Raw genomic sequence first — 8538 nt, 5'->3', positions numbered from 1 at the left:
CGTCTCTGTGATCTCAGTTCACTGCAATCTCTGCCTCCCAGATTCTCGTGCCTCTGCCTCCTGAGTAGCTGGGATTGCAGGTGTGTGTCACCAAGCCTGGCTAATTTTTGTATTTTTAATAGAGATGGGGTTTCGCCTGGTCCTGCTGGTCTCGAACTCCTGGCCTCAAGCGATATGCACTCCCTTGGCCTCCAAGGTGCTGGGCTTACAGGCATGAGCAATTGCGCTCAGCCATGACCTCTGACCCAGAGTCCAGGTAGGTCACTCCACACATTCAGAGCTTCCAACCACTTTTACAGTTTACCATTACTGATCATAATGGAAAAATCAATTGCTACCAAATCTAAGGAAAATCTCTAATATAAAAAATTAAGCAACAAAACATGGGAGGGGCAAAAAGACACTTGGAGGAAACAGCTATGCAGGAAGGAGAAAACTTCAAATTAATATTAATATTTTTAGAGAAATAAGAAAATATGTCACAGCCACAAAACAGGAATAGGATACTACTTAAGGATAAAACAAACAGAATGAAAAGAGCTTTTGAAAAGTAAAAACATTTAGCAGAAATTTTAAAACCCAATAGAATAATTAAAAGATAACATTTTTTAGAAACTCCTGGAAAGTAGAACTAAAATACAAACAAGTAGAAAATAGAAAATAAAATGTAATAAGAAGAGAGGACCAGTCATGAACATCCAACAACTATTTAATAGGAGTTCCAGAAAGAGAGAACCTGAAAAACAGGGAGGAGGAAATTATCAAAGAAATAACATAAGAATATTTTCAGGCCAGGTGTGATGGCTGATGCCTGTAATCTCAGCATTTTGGGAGACTGAGGTAGGCGGATCACCTGAGGTCAGGAGTTCAAGACTAGCTTGGCCAACATGGTGAAACCCCATCTCTACTAAAAATACAATAATTAGCCAGGCATGGTGGCACACACCTGTAATCCCAGCTACTTGGGAGACTGAGGCAGGAGAATCACTTGAACCCAGGAGGCGGAGGCTGCAGTGAGCTGAGATCATGCTACTACACTGCAGCCTGGGCAACATAGCAAGACTTCTACTCAAAAAAGAGTATTTCCATAAGTAGGGGATACTAGTTTCTGTAATGAGAGATTCCACCAAGAGCTGGGACAATACATGAAAATTAACTATGCCAAGGCATATTATCATGAAAACTTATAATCGTGAGATAAAAGAGAATATCTTAAAGTCTTATAGAATGTAAAAATAGGTAACATACAAATGGTTAGTTGTCATAATGGCAGTGGATTGCTGAACAAACCCCTAGAACCCAGAGGATAATGGATCCATGTCTTCAAAATTCTGAAAGCAAATGAGTCCCAATCCAGCATTCCCAACCAAACTATTTACCAACTATAAAGCTAACATAATGATATGCTTCCATAAACAAAGTATCAAATGATTTTCCTCTCATACAAGCTGGGGAATATGTTTAGTGGAACATATCCTCCAGTAGCCCAGGAAGCTCACATAGCTACTGGAGGATATGTTCCAATAAAATGAGGAAGTAAGCCAAGAAAGAGGAAAGCAGAGATCCAACATGAGAGAGAGGTCTAGGTTTTTCCTGAGATGATGGTGAAGGGAGATCCTAGGACACAGCTTTCTCAAGTCTAGAGCACAACCAGTCCAGATTGGAGCATACACAAAGAAAGCACCAGTAGCAATCATTCTTTTTAAAAAACATAATTTGATAGAGTATCGGATGCACGCAAACATATTCACAGGAGACGTATTCTTCTGGAAGAGTGTTTGAAGATAACTTAATATAAGCTACATAGAAAATTGAGCAAATAAAAAATGAAGGTTGGGTGCAGTGGCTCATACCTGTAATCCCAGCACTTTGGGAGGCCAAGGTGGGCGAATTGCTTGAACTCAGGAGTTTGAGACCAGCCTTGGCAACATAGTGAACCCCTGTCTCTACAAAAAATACAAAAACTAGCTGGGTGTTGTGGCAAGTGCCTGTAGTCCCACCTACTTGGGAGGCTGAGGTGGAAGGATCACCTGAACCCAGGAGGTTGAGGCTGCAGTGAACCGTGATCATACCACTGCACTCTAGCCTGGGTGACAGAGCGAGACCCCATCTCAAAAACAAAAGAAACAAAACACTGGCCAGGCATAGTGGCTCATGCTTGTAATCCCAGCATTTTGGGAGGCCAACATAGGGGGATCACCTGAGGTCAGGACTTTGAAACCAGCCTGGGCAACATGGTGAAACCCCCCCTCTCTACTAAAATAAAAAAAAAAATTAGCCGAGTATGATGGCAGGCGCCTGTAATCCCAGCTACTTGAGAGACTGAGGCAGGAGAATCACTTGAACATGGGAGAGGGAGGTTGCAGTGAGCCCAGATCGCGCCATTACACTCCTGCCTGGGTGACAAAAGTGAGACTCTGTATCAAGCAAAACAAAACAACAAAAAACTACACGGCCCAGCTTTGAATAATATTACATAATTAATTGAATACTGATCTAACCAAAATCTATGCTTTAATTAGGATATCAGAGAGTATGTATTTTTCTATGTTGTAGAGGTGGAGTAAGAGAGTTAACTCTATCTTTTACATTAGGAAGCCAACGGATTGTCTCTAAAAGTAAGAAATCAAGAAATAGCAGGGTAAACCTATTACCTAAACATAGAGTGGAAAATGTTAAAAGAACACCTGAAAGGGCAAATGTGGGTACCTCTGGGAAGTGGAAATTAAGGAAAAAGAAAGGTAAAAGCAAAGGATTGCTAATTTCCACAGGAACATTATTGAACTTTAAAAACGATGTACATATAAAACTTTGAAAAATTAAAACTTGTAAAAATGATTAAATGACACACCGTGTCTCAAAATAACTTATCAGAGTACCTAGTTGCAGTAAATAGCTAATATATTATTTTTTCCCTTGTTTTTTAACAGAAGAGTAAGAAAATTAGGTGTTTGCTATAGGGTTTTTTTGTTTGTTTGTTTGTTTGTTTGTTTGTTTGTTTTTTGCACAAGACGAAGGCAATGACCCAGAAGGTGGAACTTAGGAGCATATTGTCCAAGATAGCATGATGCCGTTACATCACTTGAAATTATGCAGGCCAGACATGGTGGCTCCTGCCTATAATCCCAGCACTTTTGGGAGGCTGATGCGGGATCTCTTGAGGCCAGGAGTTCAAGATCAGTCTGGGCATCAGAGCCAGACCCTGTTTATCCAAAAAATAAAATAGTTAACTGGGCATGGTGGCAAGCAACTGTAATCCCAGCTATTCAAGAGGCTGAGGCAGGAGGATCGCTTGAGCCCATTAATTGGAGATTGCAGTGAGCCATGATGACACCACTGGACTCCAATCTTGGCAACAGAGTGAGGCCCTGTCTCAAAAAAGGAAGAAGAAAAGAAAAGAGATGAGGTTCTTGCTCTCAGAGGCCATCTGGAATGGTTCTCAAATCTGACTATTTGCAAGCTTCATTTGGAAAGATTTTTAAAAATCCTGATGCTCAGGATGCATCCTAGACAATTAAATCAGAATTTATTTTTTAACGTACCTCAGATGATTCCCATGTGTAGCCAAGGGAAGGAACCACAGCCCTAAGTGTGAGTTTATGAGACTGGGCTATCTGCCATTTCCCAAATCTCATCAGAGCCCAGGGAGGCATAGAGAGAAGTACATGTTATTGGGAGAGAAGTTGGGTATCCCTCCCTCTACCAGGCCAACCTGCACTTTTAACTGAATCCCACCATCGCTTGGTAGTTAGATGAATGCATACTCTGGGTGATGTTGGGGCCTGCTTTCTCAATAGGGTCTCATCTTCCCCTCCTCTATTCTCACCGACCAGAAGAAAAGTTGTGATTGGTCAAAATCCAAGACATTAATGGGGCCACATTTTGGGGGTGTACCTCAAAAGCAGAAACCAAGCTTCATTCTTTCTCCTGTATTTCTAGCACTCAGGTGAACTGGACCATTTTTCTCTTGCCAGGCCACTTGCCTTAAAGTGGTGGGCTCAGGAACGTTGGACCCCTCTGTCTCAGTATCTCTGCACCTGGAACAGGGTCTCTGAGAATCTCCGAATTGGAAAGTGCAGAACTTTAGCCCCAGGCCTGGGCCTTGCCTCCAGCACAGACTCCCAGAGGTTATTAGACCTTCAGCTGGTGCTTCCTAAGTAGAAGGGTATTGTTTCCTATCCAGTCACTGATCCTTTTGTGCACCCTCCGTTGGTTCAGAATCGCAAAGAGAATGAATGGGAGAACTCAAGTTCTAAATTCACTCTTAGAAGTACTCAAATACAGTTCGTAGGGAAACTCCAAGCTGGTCTCTCACTACCCTGACAGCCTAAAAAAGCCGCTGGAATTTTCCATTCTCCTCCCCTAACCAATTAGTATATCCATTTCAAATACTATGCATAATATGCATATTAGTATATACAAGATACGCTAAACACTGTGTGAAACTAAGAAGGTAAACCCTCGCGCTTTGCAGACGCTGCCGCCAAGGAAAGTCCTGTACTACTAGCCATGGTCAACCCTACCGTGTTCTTCGACATTGCCGTCGACGGCGAGCGCTAGGGCCGCGTCTCCTTCGAGCTATTTGCAGACAAGGTTCCAAAGACAGCAGAAAATTTTGGTGCTCTGAGCACTGCAGAGAAAGGATTTGGTTATAAGGGTTCCTGCTTTCACAGAATTATTCCAGGGTTTATGTGTCAGGGTGGTGACTTCACACGCCATAATGGCACTGGTGGCAAGTCCATCTATGGGGAGAAATTTGAAGATGAGAACTTCATCCTAAAGCATACAGGTCCTGGCATCTTGTCTATGGCAAATGCTGGACCCAACACAAATGGTTCCCAGTTTTTCATCTGCACTGCCAAGACTGAGTGGTTGGAGGGCAAGCATGTGGTCTTTGGCAAAGTGAAAGAAGGCATGAATATTGTGGAGGCCATGGAGCGCTTTGGGTCCAGGAATGGCAAGACCAGCAAGAAGATCACCATTGCTGACTGTGGACAACTCGAATAAGTTTGACTTGTGTTTTATCTTAACCACCAGACCATTCCTTCTGTAGCTCAGGAGAGCACCCCTCCACCCCATTTGCCCCGCAGTATCCTAGAATCTTTGTGCTCTCCCTGCAGTTCCCTTTGGGTTCCATGTTTTCCTTGTTCTCTCCCATGCCTAGCTGGATTGCAGAGTTAAGTTTATGATTATGAAATAAAAATAAGTAACAATTGTCAAAAAAAAAAAAAAAAAAAAGGTAAACCCTCTCCTAGCTCACAAAAAAACTGGTACAATTAAAAATATTTGAAAATGGTGAAGGCATGGGCAATGGCTATTTACAAATCAAAATATAAATATTTTAGTATTTTAGTAATAGGCATGGTGGGACCAGTATGTCTCGGCTAAATAGTAGTCTTGCTCCAAAGCGCTTTTGAGTGCTTTGCCACGTATGCATCAATGGACTCAGGAATGTAATGAGAGTTCTCAAAAGTAATGGAAGCAAAGCCAAGCAAGTCTCCCACTCCACACATCTCACTTTTCCCTTTCTGTGCAGAACTTTGGATCTTCCACATAGGAGACTGGGTGCCCCTGTGGAAGCCCAGCCAGGGAGCGGTCAGAGCTGGGGGGAGAGGATGGATTACAAGCCTGAATTTGCCTTCCCTACCAGACAAGCTCTGGCTTGAGGAATAGAGAAGTGAAAGAAAAAAGAGGTCCTTCGACTCAGTTGGAGACAGGGAGGGTTATGAGTGGAGTGAAGACGAGTCTCTTAATTCAAGCCGCCTCAAATTACATTTGTCCACACACGCAACAAAATGCTGCTTAAAAAATAAATGAGGTTATTTTCTCTTTACGGGTTCCCTTTCATCTCAGGGTTTCAAAGCACTTTGCCACAAAAGATCCTTTACCTTCACAATTCTTTTTTTATCTAAATATAAACTGAGGGCCCTAAGTTTAAAGTTCAGTAAAGCCCTAAACTTTGGAAAGAAAAAGTACTTTAAAAATTCTTTTATCATTCGTTATAAGATCCAAGTAGCCAATCAAGGACCACACAGACAGAAAATCCGCATTCAGATGAAAGGCCACACCTCTGCTCAGATGACCTGCTTGCTAATTAAAATCACAATTAAAACAAGCAGAGGGGATGGAGAGTGGTGACTTAACTTGCCCTTACCCCAGCAGATACACTCACAACTGACTCACACAGGATACATCGGATTTTCTCCAGCAGGCATTTGGAAAAAAGCAAAGAAGAAATTCTAGTTTTAGCTGCCCTCCATCTACTAACCCAGTAAACTCCATCCCTGGGTCGGTGACACATCCCTGACTCGCAGCCACCTCAGCAGAGCCCCGGTCCGTGCAGGAAGAGCCAGCTTGGCCTCCTGGTGATGGGAATGTTGTTTGCATATGCATTTTTTCAGCAAAAGAAAGTCTCAAAATCTCCCTGGTTCCAGGGTGTGAGTCATTAGTGGGTGTTTGTTTTTTGGGTTCTGAGTGTGAGTCACTACTTTCCTGCTGTTGGTCTTCTCAATCCTAGGGTAACAACTAAAAAGAGATGACTAGAGATGCCTGTGATGCTTAGAAGCGGACACCAGGACATTATTCATTTGGCAATTGTATCAACAATTAATTTTAAAGTTTATTCTTCTCTCTGTAAACAAGTATATAACGTTTATAAATAACAGTGGGAAAGAGGAAGGTGGGGGAAGGGAGAGAAACAAATCTAAAAAGGATATGACTGAGGTAAACGGAAGTAGAGTCTAGTCAAAGCAAAAACAGACAACTGCCTGTTTGTCAGCTAGAGAGGGCCAGGGCTGGTGATGTTGACCAAACTCTACACATGAACAAGCATCTGATGCTGCGCTCTAGCACTTTTCCTCATTGGCCTGGGAGTATGGGTGGGGAGGGCAGGGAGGAGGGACTGCCAGTGTTAACCATCAACTCTAGAATCTGAAAGAACAACGTGACTTTGAAAAGACATCTTCCGGCCGGGCGCAGTGGCTCAAGCCTGTAATCCCAGCACTTTGGGAGGCCAAGGCAGGCGGATCACAAGGTCAGGAGTTTGAGACCAGCCTGACCAACATGGTGAAATCCTGTCTCTACTAAAAATATAAAAATTAGCCAGGTGTAGTGGTGCACGCCTGTAATCCCAGCTACTCAGGAGGCTGAGGCAGGAGAATCACTTGAACCTGAGAGGGAGAGGTTGCAGTGAGCTGAGATAGCACCACTGCACTCCAGCCTGGGAGACAGAGCGAGACTCCATCTGAAAAAAAAAAAAAGGACGTCTTCCTGATGTTCCTCCCACTGGTACTATGCCTGGTACCATTTAGTACTGGGAAAGGACCTCAAGACCACCCAGAATTCTACAACGGAGAATGTTCTATAAAGTCACAGTGTCATGCCAGGACCGGGACCCAAAAAACAGCAGCTTGAAAACCAGTGATTTGACAATTTGGGCTACCCTAACAGTTTTTATTTCAGTGACATTGGCCAATAAATCAAGCCATTTAAGATGGTTGAAAAAAATCAAGATGACCACACACACACACACACACACACACACACACACACACACGCAGAGATCAGGTTTTGAGCTCATGGAGGACTCAACCTGGATTTGACTCAGAGAAGGCATCTGACCACAGGCATTTCAGTTTGCTTTCAGAAAGCGAGGAATTACAAATGAAAAAAAGCTCTGACTTTTCAGCTGGTTTGAGTGTGGAAATCAAAGCTTGGCTTTTTTGTACCCAGAGGAGTCTGGGTACTCTGCGTCATTTCTAGTATATAATTAAAATATATCTGTATGCCCACATATTGTCACTATATTAGGTACTTTACAAAGCCCAGGAAAACAGAGCCCCTGTCCTGATGTTCCAAATGTTAGTCAACCTATTTAAGCTCTTGGTACCAATGCTGAGGTAATGAAAATGAACTCTGCTGTCACTGTTGGCATAGTCACAGCGGAAGGAAGAAGTATTATTTGATTCAAAGCATTCTCATTTAGGGGAGAAAAAATTATAATGCACATCACCACCAAGTGGAAAATAAAGATGATAAACTTGGAGTTGTATTCCTGAGACCTTGACATTTTAAAATAAAAGGCTTCAGTGTTTGCAGAATATTTTTTCATTAATGTCTCAGTTACTTGTTTTTAAGGATAATTATTTGTGGATATTACAAAAGAACTTCCTGAACTACCCATTTACTTGTGGGCATATACATTTGAAAGCTGCCCGAGGCCCATTCCAAAGCAAAAAAATACACATACCTAATTGTGACTTTATGCCTAACTAGCCTGGTATTCATGACACATCCTTAAAAATTCTCTCAAAAAAGTGACCAGTTATGGTGGCTCCTGCCTGTAATCCCAGCTCTTTGGAAGACCAAGACAGGAGGATCGCTTGAGGCCAGGAACTTGAGACCAGCCTGGGCAACATAGTGAGACCCTGTCTCTGCAAAAAGGTTAAAAATTAGCTAGATATGGTGGTGTGCGTCTGTAGTCCCAGCTACTCAAGATGTTGAAGTGGGAGGATCACTGGAGCCCAGGAGTTGAAGCTT

At 42.7% G+C, this 8538-nt stretch overlaps 1 pseudogene; it reads left to right on the top strand.

Moving 5' to 3' along the window:
* The first annotated feature begins 4470 nt into the window (after window positions 1–4470).
* Window positions 4471–5218, top strand: LOC126948103 (peptidyl-prolyl cis-trans isomerase A-like; annotated as a pseudogene).
* The last annotated feature ends 3320 nt before the right edge of the window (window positions 5219–8538 follow it).

The sequence above is a fragment of the Macaca thibetana genome, chromosome 2 (genome assembly GCF_024542745.1).
Source record: "Macaca thibetana thibetana isolate TM-01 chromosome 2, ASM2454274v1, whole genome shotgun sequence".
NCBI lineage: Eukaryota > Metazoa > Chordata > Mammalia > Primates > Cercopithecidae > Macaca > Macaca thibetana.
The sequence above is the reverse complement of the archived record's forward strand: the minus strand, read 5'-3'. Positions and strand labels throughout refer to the sequence as shown.